This window comes from Oncorhynchus masou, chromosome 29 (genome assembly GCF_036934945.1).
Source record: "Oncorhynchus masou masou isolate Uvic2021 chromosome 29, UVic_Omas_1.1, whole genome shotgun sequence".
NCBI lineage: Eukaryota > Metazoa > Chordata > Actinopteri > Salmoniformes > Salmonidae > Oncorhynchus > Oncorhynchus masou.
Window position 1 is genome coordinate 25,621,765 of NC_088240.1, and position 17,472 is coordinate 25,639,236.

The window sequence follows — 17,472 nt, forward strand, 5'->3', positions numbered from 1 at the left end:
GAATTGAATCTTTTAACCTATGTAAAATATGTTTTGTTTTCTGAATTTTTATAATGAGCATTTCTGTAATTGAATTTGGCGCTCTGCAACCTCACTGGATGTGGCCAGACGGGACGCTAGTGTCCCACATACCCTAGAGAGGTTAACCGTTCGACCTAGTGGATGTTTGGAGAACTAAACATCCTAACACAAGACAGTATACATGGGTGAAGGTTTTTGGGGCTACGGTGTGTGCAGCCTGACTTGATCGGTTTTACATGTCTAGGAATTGGAGCAATTGGCTGTTTGGCGCTACCATTCTCCCGGTGGGGTTTTCGGATCACCAAATAACCATGGCTCGGCTGTCTATTTCACCAGGACCCCGGCAGTCATGCTATTGGAAGTTCAATGTAAAGCTCTTACAAGATGCCACTTTTTGCTCAGGTTTCCAGACCTTTTGGGAAAGGTGGGGGCAGCGAAGTCAATGGTGGGATGTGGGGAAAGTCCAAATTCGGCTTTTCTGTCAACAGTACACAGCTCTCTCATCCTCAGAGGCTAGGAGAGTATTGGGGGAACTAGAGTGTTGTATTAGTGAGATGGAGGTAGAGATGGTGGGGCAAGGCAATGTAGGCCTTCAGGCTAATTTAGCTGAATTACATAGGGACCTGGTTCGTTTTTTCCAGGTTAAAGCAAAGGGAGCACTTGTAAGAGCTAGGTTCTCCATGCTCAAGGAGATGGATTCTCCCAGCTCCTCCTTCTTTGGTTTGGAAAGACAGAGCCGTGAAGCCAAAAGTATGCATTGTCTACGGCTGTCTGATGGGCGGGTGACCTCTGTGGTGGGGGAGATGCGGGAGCGGACTGTGGAGTTTTATACTGAGTTGTATAGTGCAGAAGTGTGTGATCCTATGTGTGCTCAGGTGTTGTTTGCAGGCCTCCCTAAGCTCACTCCCCCGGTCGTACACCGGGGGTCGATGGACTCCCAGTGGAGTTATATAAAAAAATCTGGGGAACAATTGGACAGGACTTCTTTTGCGTGTTACATGAATGCGTCGGGGTAGGAGAGTTGCCGATGAGCTGACGTCGGGCGGCTCTGACATTCCTGCCCAAAAAAGGGAAATTCTGTGAACTTAAGAACTGGAGGCCTGTGGCATTACTGTGCAGACTACAAAATATTCACCAAGGTCCTCTCTAACAGACTGAAGTCCCATTTGGACTCGATAGTACATAAGGACCAAACATATTGTGTACCGGGACGCTCAATCACGAACATCTTGTTCTTAATCAGGGACATGTTGGACTTGTCGAGAGGTTCTAATGTGAACTTTGGACTGGTCTCTTTAGATCAAGAGAAGGCTTTTGATAGAGTGGACCATGAGTATCTGTGTAACTTCTTATGGCTGGGAGGTGCTATTTCCACGTTTGGATGAAAAGCGTGCCCAGAGTAAACTGCCTGCTACTCAGGCCCAAAAGCTAAGATATGCATATTATTAGATTTAGATAGAAAACACTCTGAAGTTGTCAGTGAGTATAACAGATTTCATATGGCAGGCAAAAACCTGAGACAAAATCCAACCAGGAAGTGGGAAATCTGAGGTTTGTAGATTTTCTAGTAATTGCCTATGCAACGATAGTGTAAATTTGGTCCGATTGCACTTCCTAAGGCTTCCACTAGATGTCAACAGCCTTTAGAAACTTGTTTCAGGCTTCTACTGTGAAGGGGGAACAAATAAGAGCTGTTTGACTAAGGGGGCTGGCATAATGCCATGAGCTAAGTCACGCGCGCGGCCATGAGAGCGAGCTGCGTTCCCTTTCATTTCTAAAGAAAAAAGACAATTTTCTGGGATGGAATATTATTGAAGATTTATGATCAAAACATCCTAAAGAGTGATTCTATACATCGTTTGACATGTTTCTACGAACTGTAGTGGAACTGTTTTTACTTTTCGTCTGGACCTAGTGCTCGCGCCTTGTGAATTTGGATTTGTGAACTAAACGCGCGAACAAGAATGAGGTATTTGGACATAAATGATGGACTTTATCAAACAAAACAAACATTTATTGAGGAACTGGGATTGCTGGGAGTGCATTCCAATGAAGATCATCAAATGTAAGTGAATATTTATAATGCCATTTCTGACTTCTGTTGACTCCACAACGTGGCGTGTATCTGTATGGCTTGTTTTGGTGGCTGAGCGCTGTACTCAGATTATTCAACCCCCCCGCCGGTCTGCTCGCAGACCTGCAACGCAAGCTGGTGGACTTTTTCTGGTCGGGCCATCACTGGCTGAGGGCGGCAGTGTTGTACATGACCGTCCATGAAGGAGGACAGGGCCTGGTGGAACTGGAGAGCAGGATGGCTGCTTTCCGGCTAAAGGTGGTGCAGAGACTGCTGTACCATACGGATGTTGGCTGGAGGGAACCAGCATGTGCGCTGCTGAGGAGAGCTGGCGGATTAGGGTTGGACCGGCAGCTGTTCCTCATGAAGCTGGAGAGGCTGAGTACAGCAGGTCTCTCAGATTTTTACTCTGCAGTGCTGAGGGCCTGGCAGCTGCTAAGGCCCTCACGAGAAGTGGGTGTGTAGCCTGGGCTGTGGGTGTGGGATGAGCCTATCTTCAACAACCCAGCCATCCCTTTGAGATTGGTTCAGTCAGCCACCCTAACAGAGGCAACTGATGGCAGCGGGTTTACAAAGACTGGGTGACCTGAGACTGCTGGGAGAGGAGGGGTGGAAAACCCTGGAAGTCTTGGCACAACAAACAGGAATAACGTCTCTTAGGCTGCTGAAGATATTCCTGAAGGAGGTCCAGGAGGCACTGTCTGAGCCGGTAAGGGGGGTGTTTGAGCGGCCAAAGGGGGAGGGTCCTCCAATGTTTCCGCCACTGCAGGTGACGGCAGAGACTGGAGACTGGCAAGGGGGTCTGGATGACTATTAGATTTTAACACTCCGAGCCTGGGGGAGTTTGACGGGGTGGGAAGTAAAGCCCTCTACAACCTCTGCGTTAAGGTTAGGAATATTAGGAGCTTAACATGAGTGAAGGCACATCAGTGGCAGGGGGTATGTTGTGCGGAGAGTATCGTGGGGACCTCCAGTGTAGGGTTCTTCATGGAGCCCTGGCCACTAACAGCTGGTTGGCATGGGTTGAACCGGGAATCGGGCAAAGTCCTTTCTGTGTAATGAAAGAAACTGCGATTCATGAGTTTTGTGTGTGCACCAGGTTAATGCCAGTAATGTCTCTGTTGGAATGTCTGTGAGAGAGGTTGGGGGTGGTTTTACTGTTGGGATGTTTATAATGGGATACAGGTATTCGATTAAGGAGAAGGCCAAGTGTGTTTTGTTGAATTTTCTGTTTGCTCAGGCGAAGTTGGCTATTTGGCTAACAAGGGGGAACAGGGTCAAAGGTGGGGGGATTACAGACCCTTTACTATTGTTTAATGGGATGGTCTCTGCGCGCCTTAGGGTTGAGTTTGAGTACTATAGAATGATAAAAAGTGTGGAGATGTTTCAGGAGATATGGTGTAGCTGGGGAAGATGTTTTGGATATACGGTTGTAGAAGTGGGTATTGTGATGTTGGTTTGTATCATGTGGTAGATGGAAAGGTGAGTACAGTACATGTATGCAGTACAGGATATATTTTGATGTTTTATTTTTAAGGGGGGTGAGTTAAAAAAAAGAGAATTAGAACGTTTCAGTATATAAAGACAAGTCAAAAGTGTCTCTCTCTCTCTCTGTTTATATTTGTGCATATGTGTGTGATGACTGCATTTTTTCTCCATCCCGTATTCCCCATCACCGTTTGCTAATATTCTGAATATTCTCTGTTTCAGGAGTACAGTTGATGTCATAAACTTAACAAAAGCCTTACTACATCCCTCTGTCCTCAGTATTTGGGCAACTCTCCTTCAGGACTCCTCTGTAGTGGAAACATCATCATGTAAACAAGAAAAGTCCCCATTATATAGATTCTCTAATCAGAGGTAATTGAGAGTTGATTTATGGAAACTACTTGTGGATCACGTCAAGTGAGAGCCATCTTAACTGGGTTCACTTGTGCCCAGCCCAGGGATGAGCTAATGATTTGTGGATTGAGCTTATTCTAGGTTTGGAGGGGGGCTGGAGTGAGTTATATTGCACAAACTGTCCATGCAAGGATCAGTCAGATGGAGAGTTGGTTCCAAATGACACAAGACAAGTGGAGTGGACACCAGATGATCCCAACACTGTAAACAACTCTTCATGTTGTTGAACACGAACACACACAATCACACACAAACACACGCAACACAGACGGCCCAGATAAGAGCTTTGAATCAGCCCTACGCCACCAGGCTTCCCCTATAATTTCTTAATTGTAGTATTACGACAATCCTGGCGACTGGAGAAATACATTCCTGTTCACTCATTCAGGGATTATGCTGATTCTCATAAACACAGTACACACATGGCGGTGTTTAAACATTTACAGTGGCTTGCGAAAGTATTCACCCCCTTGTAATTTTTCCTATTTTGTTGCCTTACAACCTGAAATTAAAATGGATTTTTGGGGGGTTTGTATAATTTGATATGCACAACATACCTACCAGTTTGAAGATGCAAAATCATTTTTATTGTGAAACAAACAAGAATAAGACAACAAAAAAACTTGAGCGTGCATAACTACCCCCCCCCCCCCCTAAAGTCAATACTTTGTAGAGCTACCTTTTGCAGCAATGACATCTGCAAGTCTCTTGGGGTATGTCTCTGTAAGCTTGGCACATCTAGCCTCTGGGATTTTTGCCCATTCTTCAAGGAAAAACTGCACCAGCTCTTTCAAGTTGGATGGGTTCTGCTGGTGTACAGCAATTTTAAGTCATACCACAGGTTCTCAAATGGATTGAGGTCTGGGCTTTGACTAGGCCATTCCAAGACACTTAAATGTTTCCCCTTAAACAACTTGAGTCTTGCTTTAGCAGTATGCTTAGGGTCATTGTCCTGCTGGAAGGTGAACCTCGGTCCCAGTCTCGAATCTCTGGAAGACTGAAACAGGTCTCCCTCAAGAATATCCCTGTATTTAGCGACATCGATCATTCCTTCAATTCTGACCGGTTTCCCAGTCCCTGCCGATGAAAATCATCCCCACAGCAGGATGCTGCCACCACCATGCTCCACTGGGATGGGATCCTCGGGGTGATGAGAGGTGTTGGGTTTGCGCCAGACATTTTTCTTGATGGCCAAAAAGCGAAATGTTTGTCTCATCTGACCAGAGTACATTCTTCCATATGTTTGGGGAGTCTCCCACATTCCTTTTGGTGAACACCAAACATGTTTGCTTATATTTTTCTTTAATGAGCAATGGCTTTTTTCTGGCCACTCTTCCGTAAAGCCCAGCTCTGTGGAGTGTACGGCTTAAAGTGGTCCTATGGACAGATGCTCCAATAACCCTGAAGGAGCTGCAAAGTTCCACAGCGGATATCTTCGGTATCTTTGTTGCCTCTCTGATGCCCTCCTAACCTGGTCCGTGAGTTTTGGTGGGCGGCCCTCTCTTGGCAGGTTTGTTGTGGTGTCATATTCTTTCCATTTTTTAAATAGTGGATTTAATGGTGCACCGTGGGATGTTCAAAGTTTCTGATATTCTTTGTAACCCAACCCTAATCTGTACTTCTCCACAACTTTGTCCCTGACATGTTTGGAGAGCTCCTTGGTTTTCATAGTGCCGCTTTCTTGGTGGTGCCCCTTGCTTAGACTCTGGGGCCTTTCAGAACAATGTGTATATATACTGAGATCATAATACAGATCATGTGACACTTAGATTGCACACAGGTGGACTTTATTTAACTAATCGTGTGACTTCTGAAGGTAATTGGTTGCACCAGATCTTATTTAGGGGCTCCATAGCAAAGGGGGTGACATACATATGCACGTACCACTTTCCCGTTTTGAAATTATATAAAAAAAAATGTAAATAAGTAATTTTGTTCACTTCACTTCACCAATTTGGACTATTTTGTGTATGAACTCCAAATTAAAATCTATTTAAATTACAGGTTGTAATGCAACAAAATAGGAAAAACGCCACGGGGGGGTGAATACTTTGCAAGGCACTGTAACCTGACGTCTACCCAAGAATGATGGCTGCTGTTTTACCCTCCCATAACCAATTGTGCTATTGTGTATGTTTTTTCACCTTATTTGTACCTTATTTTGTACATAATGTTTCTGCCACCGTGTCTTTATAACGGAAAAGAGCTTCTAGATATCAAGACAGCGATTACTCACCCCGTACTGGAGGAATACCTTTTCTCAAAGGGTCGGATGGGAAGGATGCACTTCAGACGCCCGACAAGGCCCCTCATCTCCGCCATTCGCAGGAGAAAGAGACGGAGGTATCGGGGACGAATGTCAAGGTGTCTTGTAAGGATCCGTCGCTGAGAGGATAATCTACCATCGGTCCTATTAGCCAACATACAATCAATCTATAATAAAATAGACAAACTACGGTCACGTATATCCTACCAACGGGACATTTAAAAACTGCAATATCTTATGTTTCACAGAGTCGTGGTTGAACGATGAAATTATAACATTTTGCTGGCGGATTTTAAGCTTTTTCGGCAGGATAGAAAAGCGGCTTCTGGTAAGACAAGGGGTGGCGGTCTATGTATATTTGAAGCAACAGCTGGTGCACAAAATCTAAGGAAGTCTCAAGGTTTTGCTGAGGTAGAATATAGCTGTAGACCACACTATTTACCAAGAGAGTTTTCATCTGTATTTTTCATAGCTGTCTATATACCACAACAAACCAATGCTGGCACTAAGCCCGCACTCAGTGAGCTGTATACGGCCATAAGGAAACAGGAAACGTTCATCGATAGGCGGTGCTCCTAGTGGACGGGGACTTTAGTGCGGGGAAACTCAATATGTCTTACCTCATTTCTATCAGCATGTTAAATGTGCAACCAGAGGGATAAAACTCTAGACCACCTTTACTTCACACACAGAGACGCATACAAGGCTCTCCTTCGCCCTCCATTTGGCAAATTGTACCAGAATTCTATCCACCTGATTCCTGCATACAAGCAATAACTAAAGCAGGAAGCACCAGTGACTCAGTCAATAAGATAGTCATCAGATGAAGCAGATGGTAAGCTACAGGACTGTTTTGCTAGCACAGACTGGAATATGTTCCGGGATTCTTCCGATGGCATTGAGGAGTACACCCCATCAGTCACTGGCTTCATCAATAAGTGCATTGATGACGTCATCCCCATAGTGACCATGCGTACATATCCCAACCAGAAGCCATGGATTACAGGCAACATCAGCACTGAGCTAAAGGGTAGAGCTGCTGCTTTCTCTAACCCAGAAGCTTATAAGAAATCCCTCTATGCCCTCCGACTATCCATCAAACAGGCAAAGCGTCAATACAGGACTAAGATTGAATCGTACTACTCCGGCTCCGACACACATCGGGTGTGGTAGGGCTTACAGAGCCGCAATCTGCCCAGTGACACTAGCATATCAGACGAGCTAAATTACTTCTATGCTCGCTTCAAGGCGAGTAACACTGAAACATGCATGAGAGCATCAGCTGTTCCGGACGACTGTGAGATCACGCTCTCCGCAGCTGATGTGAGTAAGACCTTTAAACAGGTCAACTTTCACAAGGCCACAGGGCTAGACGGATTACCAGGACGTGTTCTCTGAGCTTGTGCTGATAAACTGGCATGTGTTTTCACTGACATTTTCAACCTGTTCCTGACTGAGTCTGTAATACCAACAAGAACACTAAGGTAACCTGCCTAAATGACTACCGACCCATAGCACTCACATATGTAGCCATGACATGCTTTGAAAGGCTGGCCATGTCTCACATCAACACCATTATCCCAGAAACCCTAGTCCCACTCCAATTTGCATAGTGCCCCAACAGATCCAAAGATGATGCAATCTCTATTGCAGTCAGCACTGCCCTTTCCCACCTGGACAAAAATAACCCCTATGTGAGAATGCTATTCATTGACAACAGCTCAGTATTCAACACCATAGTGCCCTCAAAGCTCATCACTAAGCTAAGGACCTTGGGATTAAACACCTCCCTCTAGAACTGGATACTGGACTTCCTGGCAGGCCGCCCCCAGGTGGTAAGGGTAGGCAACAACACATCTGCCACGCTGATCCTCATTACGGGGGTGTGTGCTCAATCCCCTCCTGTACTCCTTGTTGCTCATGACTGCATGGCCACGCACGACTCCAACACCATCATCAAGTTTACCGATGACACAACAGTGGTAGGTCTGATCACCAACAACGATGAGACAGCCTATAGGGAGGAGGTTGCCGTGAGAGACCTGGCCGTGTGGTGCCAGGACAATAACCTCTCCCTCAACGTGATTGAAGTCAACGTACCCAGAGGAGGACGGAAGCTAGCTATCTTCCGGCTACACCATGGTGCTACCCAACAGAGTGCTGATAAGGCTACTGTAAACCACTGCAAAACAGTGAGATATTTGGTGACATGAATATATTTAGTATAGTTTTATCTAAAAAGTATAACTTTTTTAATGTTTCACTTTTAATTCGTATGAAATTCCATGAGGAGAGTCCTCCTCTGAGGAGCCTCCACTGGTGTGTGTCATAGCAGGATGCGGAAAATCTACTTTACCGGGTACAGTATATACCCTACCACCCAATGCCACCACCCATCTTTGCCCCAACGCTTTTTCACTCTCCTTATTAATTAATAACTAAATTATTGAGAGCTACATCAGTTTGTAATAACTGAGGTTGTCAGAGTACGTCTGTGGCATTATGTGCTAGCTGCTGAATGCCCACCCACTCTCTCCAATGCATGGTCTCAGGAGGTATGTGAACTCATTCCATAGCCCAGAGCTGTAAACCATTAGAAAGGGGGCATCATACAGGGGAAAATTGTGTTTTGCTTCTGAAAAAAGTGTTTTGCTTCTGAAATGGATGTCAGTGTGCTGCTAACAGTATAGCTTCCTCCATTGTTCTATCATCAAACCGGGCTCAAACCAGTGATCCTCTGCTCGCAGACATTTGTGACCGCCCTCCTTGATAACGTACAAACCATTTCAGCTATCAAAAAAATATCAAATTCGATAGCTCCCTCGGCGACATTTCAAGCTAGCTGGTTGTATACAGTTGAAATCATTTAAACTAGTTTTTCAACCACTCCACAAATTACTTGTTAACAAACTATAGTTTTGGCAAGTCGGTTAGGACATCTACTTTGTGCATGACACAAGTCATTTTTCCAACAATTGTTTACAGACAGATTATTTCACTTTTGGAGAAAATGTCCTCTGGTCTGATGAAACAAAAATAGAACTGTTTGGCCATAATGACCATCGTTATGTTTGGAGGAAAAGGGGGGGACAACAGTACGGTGGTGGCAGCATCATGTTGTGCGGGTGCTTTGCTGCAGGACGAACTGGTGCACTTCACAAAATAGATGGCATCATGAGAAGGGGAAATTATGTGGATTTATTGAGGCAACATCTCAAAACATCAGTCAGGAAGTTAAAGCTTGGTCGCAAATGGATCTTCCAAATGGACAATGACCCCAAGCATACTTCCAAAGTTGTGGCAAAATGGCTTAGGGACAACCGAGTCAAGGTATTGGAGTGGCCATCACAAAGCCCTGACCTCAATATTATGGAAAATGTATTGTTAGAACTGAAAAAGCGTGTGCAAGTAAGGAGGCCTACAAACCTGACTCAGTTACACCAGCTCTGTCTGGAGGAATGGGCCAAAATTCACCCACCTTATTGTGGGAAGCTTGTGGAAGGCTATCCAAAACATTTGACCCAAGTTAAACAATTTAAAGGCAATGCTACCAAATACTAATTGAGTGTATGTAAACTTCTGACACACTCGGGAATGTGGTGAAAGAAATTAAAGCTCAAACAAATCAGTCTCTCTACTATTATTCTGATATTTCACATTCTTAAAATAAAGTGGTGATACTAACTGAATTTTTACTCTGATTAAATGTCAGGAATTGTGAAAAACTGAGTTTAAATGTATTTGGCTAAGGTGTATGTAAACTTCCAACTTCAACTGTATCTGTCTGACTACCATGTGCCTGGCTGGTTGTATATCTGTCTGACCACCATGTGCCTGGCTGGTTGTATATCTGTCTGACCACCATGTGCCTGGCTGGTTGTATATCTGTCTGACCACCATGTGTGAAGCATTCCATTGATTTAAAGCATCTTCCCTGTGTTTACTTTGAATTAGAAACCACTCAGTTTTCCCATCAAAGGAAGTTATGAAATCCCAATGTTTGTGTGGATAAAGTTAAGACAATAAAAACTGAATACCCCAATATGTTCCTCTCTTCTCCTCACATAACATTCCTGAGCACAATCCACATGGCTGTCAGAGGCCCTAGTGTACAGTATCTCAGAACACACACACGCACACACGCATACCCTGAACTCAACCCACATGGTTGTGAGAGGCCCTAGTATCTCAGGAGAAGAGAGACATAATGAGCTGCCTGTGAATTGTACCCAGGGCAGCAGCTCAGGACTGACCCCAGCTGTAGCCAAGGCATGCACCGGTTACACAGGACCTACTACAAAACTTCTAACGGTGCTCTTCAACTGGCCAGGAGGAGAGGGTATAGGGAGCAGTAGTTCTGCATCATTAGCAGGAGATGCACTACCTTGGTTCTGTGTTAGCATGAGGATCAACTACCAGCAGTAAATATATGATGGGACTGGGTGGGTTCAAGTGCAATGTACAACACTGGTCTTTACAGGTGATGTTTATTGTCAGGAGGGAGATGAAGGGGGGGAAGAACAAGGTTACCAACAAACACACACACATAGGGTGATGCTATTCCAACTGGAGTGACATTATCCCTCTCTTGTCAGACAAATCCAGAGATCCTAATTGAGACTCCAGCTTAGTGGATAAATGCTTGTCATTGTCAAAAACTGGGCGACTCCATAGCAAATGTTTAGCCATTCACAGCCGATCATGAGATCAGTCAGATAATAATGCAGGAGAGCTGTCAAAATTCCAAATGAGAGGGAGAATTGATGAGTAGATCCCTAGCAACAGTCTCTCCTCAGGACAAACAACCCCCCTAGCAACAGTCCCAGTGCACTGTAGCTAATTGAATCCATCAGCAGATGGGTGTGTGTGTGTATGTGTATGTGTTTATGTGTGTTTGTGTGCATGTGTATATGTGTGTGTATGTGTGCATGCATGAGTGTGTGTCAGCAACCATGGACAATTTAAACCACAATCATGAATAAGAAATGTCTTGTTAAATCAAACAACAGTCATCTCAAATGGAACTTTACAGCGATGTTCTGTCTCTCTCTCACTGAACATGCCTGTCCCGGGTTTCATTTGCTTTGTGTCCACCTAGCCCTCTTGTCCAATGTCCTTTCCTTTCTCTTACCTCCATCTACTTCACCTCCACACTCTTTTTCTTTGACCTCTCTCTCTCCTAGTCCTGCCTGGATCAGCAGTGGTCCAGTGATTCAGCTGAATCTGATCTTCCACCCGCTCCATCATCTCGATATGAAATTAGCCTGATCTCATTTCCATGCCAAAAAGGACATTTGGCAGGGAGCAGTGCAACCCAGGCTGAGCCTCATCCTTGACATCTTCATTGGGGGGCCAGGCAGGCAGTAGGCACCAGGCTGAAAGAGAAAGTGGGGCACTGCTGCCTCCCCTTGTTTCTGCACAGGGCATCACTGCTAAGGGTGGTGTGTGTAAGCATGTGTGTGTGTGAGGTGTACTTGCCCTTTTAGGAAGGTTACTACGCCCCCACCTCGGCCGGTCAAGCCTTCCACAGGGAGAGGCCTTCATGGGTATGGTGAGGAGCAGTGAGTGTGAAGTCTAGCCTAGCGAGCCAGAAAAGCTCAGCTGTAACTGAGGTTTGTAACCAACCAGCAGCCCAGGCACCATATACTGTACCTGCACCATCCTGGGATTTTAATTGCCATTCAGTGGCTTGATAAATGGATTGGCATAATGGGACGATGTACTTGACAGATGCAGGGCTCTCCTGAGACTGAGGGATTCATCTTTTGTACTTCACACATCGTTCGCTCGACATGCTGCAGATACCAACACAGAGGGAGAGGCGCCTCTTGCTCCACTACCAGCTGCGTCCCTGTCAGCGATGCACCCCTTCTCTTACCCCCTCTCTACCCCCTCTCACTCTCCCCTACCCCCTGCTCACCCCAGCCAATCAGATCTTTGCCAAATTCAAAGCCCAGTGCCTGGGGGTTAAAGAGAGAGAGAGGCACAGCCAAGATGCCACACCACAGAAGAGTAGAGTACTGATTCGCTCTTTCTCTCTCACATAGCCCATCTTCTCTTGACAGCCAGGTCTGCCTACGGTAGCAAGGCTATGCTCACTAAGTCTGGCTATGCTCACTAAGTCTACGTAGTCAAAGCTTTCTTACATTTATTCTGGGTCAGTCACAGTGGTCAGGTATTCTGCCACAGTGTTCTCTCTGTTTAGGGCCAAATAGCATCCCAATTAGCTCTGTTTTTTTGTTTAATTCTTTCCAATGTGTCAAGTTATTATATTTGAGTTTTCTCATGATTTCGTTGGGTCTAATTGTGTTGCTGTCCTGTGGTGTCTGTTTGTGTTTGTGAAAAGACCACGGGACCAGCTTGCTTAGGGTACTCTTCTCTAGGTTCATCTCTCTGTAGTTGACAGCTTTGTAATGGAAAGTTTGGGAATCGCTTCCTTGTTGGTGTTTGTAAAATGTAACGGCTCCTTTATGGATTTTGATCATTAGCGGGTATCGTCCTAATTCTGCTCTGCATGCATTATTTGATGTTTTACGTTGCACACAAAGGATGTTTTTGCAGAATTCTGCATGCAGAGTCTCAATTTGGTGTTTGCCCCATTTGGTGAAGGAACCCCAGGCCTCACAATCATAAATAGCAATGGGTTCTATAACTATAACTACTATAAGTATTTTTTGCCAGATCCTAATTGGGATGTCAAATTTTATGTTCCTTTTGATGGCGTAGAAGGCCCATCTTATCTTGTCTCTCATATCGTTCACAGCTTTGTGAAAGTTACCTGTGGAGCTGATGTTTAGACCGAAGTATGCATTGTTTTTTGTGTGCGCTAGAGAATTTATATTTTTAGGTCCTGGCAACTGGACCTTTTTTGGAACACCATCATTTTTGTCTTACTGAGATGTACTGTGCAGAAGATCTAGGTGCTGCCTGTTGTAGGCCCTCCTTGGTTAGTGACAGAAACATCAGATCATCAGCAAACAGTTCAGTTTCTAGTAGGGTGAGGCCAAGTGCTGCAGGCTGTTCTAATGCCCTCACCAATTAGTTGATATATAAAGTGGGGCAAAAAGTATTTAGCCAGCCACCAATTGTGAAAGTTCTCCCACTTAAAAAGATGAGAGTGGCCTGTAATTTTCATCATAGGTACAATTTAACTATGACAGACAAAATGAGAAAAAAAATCCAGAAAATCACATTGTATGATTTTTTATGAATTTATTTGCAAATTATGGTGGAAAATAAGTATCTTGTCCAGTACTGGCATTTAGGTTCACCACAGACTAGTACGGGCCTGGAGATGGTTGATTTCCCCCTCTAGGATGGAGAAACGATCATTTTTAAAGTATGGGATTTCTATTGTCATCGTTAAAGTATGGAGATTCTGTTGGCACTGTTAAAGTATGGAGATTCTATTGTCACTGTTAAAGTATGGGGTTTATATTGTCATTGTTAAGGTATGGGGGACAACATTAACAACAATATCCAAGGGTCAAAATAACCATACATTGAACAATAACAATAAGCATACAGTAGAGGACATGCAGGTTGATTGGTCTGTCAGACACTGTCCCTCATCTTCTGGCAGGCAGCAATGTAGTGCGCTGCCAACCCACAGCTCTCTGTGTCCTCCCCCAACAGGACTCTCATCAGCGTAAACCAAACCAGGGGGACAGTTTGCAACACTCCACCCGGAAAGGCGCATCCTGGGTGGAGAGCCATACCTTCTGCCTGAGAAGATACTGTATCGGGGAGCCGGGGTCTGATGGCGATCCGCTTGTCATTGATACCTTGAGGAGGGCGGTGGTCTTGAGGAGGGCCGGCCGGGCAGTGGAGGACAAACATTGGGACAGAAGGTATGCCAACCTCCTCTTCCTGTTCAGGGAAGAGCGGGGGCTGATACCCCAGGGAACAATCGAAAGGTGACAGGCCCGTGGCAGAGCATGGATGGGTGTTGCGGGCATATTCGACCCACACAAGCTGCTGGATCCAGGTGGTGGGGTTGGCGGAGATCAGGCAGTGCAGGGTGGTCTCAAGGTCCTGATTGGATCGCTCCGACTGGCCGTTGGACTGGGGGTGGAATCCGGAGGACAGGCAGGATGACAACCCAATGAGAGTGCAGAATGCCTTCCAGAACAAGGACGAGAACTGAAGACCCCGGTCGGAGACCATGTCCACGAGCAGTCCATAGATCCGGAAGACGTGCTGGGTCCCTTTGGCAGAGGGTAGTTTGGGGAGAGGAATGAAGTGGGTCTTTGGAGAACCGATCCACCACGGTCAGGATGGCGATGTTGCCATCAGACGGGGGAAGACCCGTGGGATGGTGGGGGACAGGCAAAGTTTGGAGCTTTCCGATGAGTCTTGTTCTGTGCACAAACAACGAATGAGGACACAACTGGACGACTGCATCCGGATTGACATTCTTGGATCCCGGCCGGTACGAGAGGGAGAAGTTGAACCGTGTGAACAGCAGGGCCCGTCTGGCTTGCCTGGAGTTGAGGCACTTGGCGGTGTTGAGATACTCCAGGATCTTGTGGTCAGTCCACACGATGAACGGATGTTCTGCCCCCTCCAGCCAGTGCCTCCATTCCTCCGACGCCATTTTCACCTCAAGAAGCTCCCGATTCCCCACATCGTAGTGCCTTTCCATGGCATTGTGGTGATGGGAGAAGAAGGCGCATGGATGTAGCTTGAGGTCAATGGCAGAACACTGGTATAGGACAGCCCCCACTCCGACGTCCGGCCGGATGAACCAGGACAGGAGCTGTCGTGAAGTGATGTTTGAGGTCCCGAAATGCCCGGTTAGCATCTGGGTACCACGTGAACGGAACCTTGAGCGAGGTGAGTGCCGACATGGGGAAAGCCAGGGTTCAGTAACCCCGGATAAAGCGGCTATAGAAATTTCCAAACAACAGGAAACGTTGCAGCTGCATCCTGGACTGGGGCTGAGGCCAATCCATCACTGCTATCACCTTCCCGGGATCCATCTAGACACTCCCAGCAGAGATTATGTAACCCAGTAAGGGGATGGTGGAGCAATGGAACTCACACTTCTCCGTCTTCACAAACAGCTGATTCTCCAGAAGGTGTTGAAGGACCTGCCGGACATGGAGCACTTGTTCTTGAGAGGAGCGGGAGAAGACGAGGATGTCATCAATGTAGACAAAGACGAACCGGTTCAACATGTCATGGAGAACATCATTCACCAGAGCCTGGAACACAGCAGGGGCGTTGGTGAGGCCAAAGGGCATGACCAGATACTCGTAGTGGCCACTGGCCATGTTGAAGGTGGTCTTTCACCCGTCCCCCTTTCGTATCCGCACCAGGTGGTAGGCGTTCTGTAGATTCAGCTTTGAAAACACAGTGGCCCCCTGGAGTGGCTCGAAAGCCCAGGAGATAAGTGGTAGCGTTTCTTAACCTTATTGTCATTGAGTCCCCAGTAGTCAATGCACGGGCCTTGTCCTTTTTCTCCATGAAGAAGAAGCCTGCGCCAGTGGGCGAAAAAGGGGGACAGATAAATCCAGCATCTAGGGAGTCCTCAATGTAGGTATCCATAACCTTGGTCTCTGGTCCTGACAGAGAGTACAGACGTCCCTGGGGCAGCATGGTGCTAGGGAGAAGGTCAATCCCGCAGTCATATGGTCGGTGCAGCAGAAGCGAAGTGGCCCGGGCCTTGCTGAACACCTCCCGGAGGTCCTGGTATTCCGCGGGAATGGCGGAGAGGTCCTGGGCACCTTCCGAGCCCACAGGAAGACGTCCTGGGGCAGGTTGTGCTGACTTCAGGCAATGGGCATGGCAGAATGGGCTCCAGCACATGATGGCACCAGTAGACCAGATAATGACCATTTGACCATCGGTTCGGATGGTCAAAGCGATGAGGGAATCGAGAGCCGGAGGTAACTCCTGAGCAGTAAGCTCGTCCTTGACCTCCGAGATGCAGTGCAGGAACATATCGAACAATGCTTCCTGGTTCCAAGAACTCTCCGCTGCCAACCTGCAGGAAATCCACCACATAGTCAGCCACACTGCAGGAGCCCTGCCGAATGGGTCTTCCGAGAAGGTGGAGTGGCCGATGATACGGCGCTGCTAGCAGCTAGGTTACTGAAGGGCTGTGGGGTTACCGCCGTGGTATGCTGCCTCCCAGACAACCAGCGTAATTGCTCCAGCACACCGTCCAATGCCTGGTCATGGCGTTCAGCCAACGTTTGGACCACCTCCATAAGGCCATGAAGCAGTTCCTCGTACTCCCGATGGTGGCTCGTTGGGTGGAGATGACTTTGCGATGACCCCCGGGTCAACTGGGACAGTCATGACCAGTTCGTACTGTCAAGATAAGGTAAGACCCAGATGCAGACCGTGTCAAAGTAACAATGTTTATTACAACAACAGAGTCAATGGTACAGGATGGCAGGCAGGCTCAGGGTCAGGTTAGGGAGAGGTCAGAAATCTGATGGAGCAAAGGTACAGGACAGCAGCCAGGCTCAGGGTCAGGGGCAGGCAGAGTGGTCCTCGGGCTGGTTCAGGATCAGGACAGCCAAGGGTCAAAAACCAGGAAGGCGAGGAAAAAGAGAGGCTGGGAAAAGACAGGAGCTGACAAGACAAATGCTGATAGACAAAGAGAGAACACAGGTATAAATACACAGGGGATAATGGGGAAGATGGGCAACACCTGTAGGGGGGAGACAATCACAAAGACAGGTAAAACAGATCAGGGCGTGACAGTGTAGATGGGTGAGATGTTTTATTTATTTCATCCATTTTGAATTCAGGCTGTAGCACACCAAACTGTGGAATAAGTCAAGGGGTATGAATACTTTCTGAAAGCACTGTATATATCTGGGTATATGCCATAATGTGTTTTTTTATAAATCAAATCTAGATAAACAAGATTGAATCAGCAATGAAGCACCAGCCTTGTTTGTCTCTGGGGTAGTGAATAACAATAAGCATGGTGCAACAAACTTGCATATCCAAAACAAATTTGCATATCAAATGAAACACAAACTGGTCACATCTGTGAGTGCAACGCATCACGGCACTCTCAGAGGTTGCCATGGTGACAGATGAATGAATGAATGGCTGTCTCTCTTCTCTCACACACAATAAATTAGGCAGTTTATGTTTTATTTATTTTATTTAAAATTTCTCCCAAGCCCAATTAATTAAAACCAGCTCAGAGTCAGTAAATCATGAGTAAACAGGGTGACCAGCAGGT